This window comes from Penaeus monodon, chromosome 15 (assembly GCF_015228065.2).
Source record: "Penaeus monodon isolate SGIC_2016 chromosome 15, NSTDA_Pmon_1, whole genome shotgun sequence".
Taxonomy (NCBI): Eukaryota; Metazoa; Arthropoda; class Malacostraca; order Decapoda; family Penaeidae; genus Penaeus; species Penaeus monodon.
The window spans coordinates 38,441,827-38,442,659 of NC_051400.1; the positions used below are offsets into that span (position 1 = coordinate 38,441,827).

The 833-nt window shown below is 37.9% G+C and overlaps 1 protein-coding gene across 8 annotated transcripts in view; it reads left to right on the forward strand.

The window, feature by feature from the left end:
• The first annotated feature begins 48 nt into the window (after window positions 1-48).
• LOC119582023 (protein tramtrack, beta isoform-like) overlaps window positions 49-833 on the forward strand; it is a 34,622-nt gene continuing 33,837 nt past the window's right edge. For 7 of the 8 annotated variants that reach the window (XM_037930228.1, XM_037930233.1, XM_037930226.1 and 4 more), the window contains exon 1: window positions 49-139. The gene's annotated coding sequence lies outside the window, so the exon portion shown is untranslated. Of the gene's footprint in view, window positions 140-249; window positions 271-833 lie in introns of those variants that run through there. The other variant, XM_037930227.1, reaches the window with a different exon arrangement.

Sequence of the window (833 nt, forward strand, 5' to 3'; positions counted from 1 at the left end):
ACTTAGCGCAATATAACTTAGCGCAATCTCGCTAAACTCAGCGCAATTCGCGTTGGCAACACGTTCGTAGAATGTTGTGATTCTGTCCAAAAAAAAAATAAATAACAAAAGTCTACTCTTTTTCTCCAGAATTTTCAGGGTAATGTGTAACTTTCAAAAGCCCATTGAATTTAGACAATTTATCTTATTTTGTAAACGTAGAAAAAGGTTAAATATAGAGTTTGAATCATTTTTTTTTTCGTTTGTTGTGCCGTTTCCTTCCACGATCTGGTTTGTATCTATTTATGTATTTATTGGTGTCTAGTTTGTATTTTTAATAGCTGGATGGCGTTTAAGTGTGTTCTAGTTAGTGTATTGCTTATTTTCGATGCTTAATGCCTGTTTGTTTGATGAGAATTGTTGCTGTTGTCACTAGATAGTAGGAAACCAGCCGGCAGCCGGTCAATTTCGTACTGAGACTCACTGGTAAAGTAGGAATTGGAGAGCCAGCAATTATTTTGAAAGCTAAATGTGGGTAAGAGTAATGCAAATATTTTGAAGAATTTTTAAGGGGCAAAAGCAGTAATTAGACAGAAAGAATTTACAGTGATTAGTTCCTTCCTTCCACTTTCTGCGGCCTTGGCAACTCCTCCTCCTGCTCGTCCAGATGGCTTGTCAGGACCAGCGGGACAACGAGGATGCGTTCTGAGCCCTCGGAAGCCTTCGTTACCCCCAGTGCAACCAGATGTTTAGGAAACATTCGGTATTTTAGTATACAAGTGTGTTTATATTGCACATTGCACTTGTTACTCTGATGCATAGGTTACTTATCAGCAACTGAAAAATACTAAAAT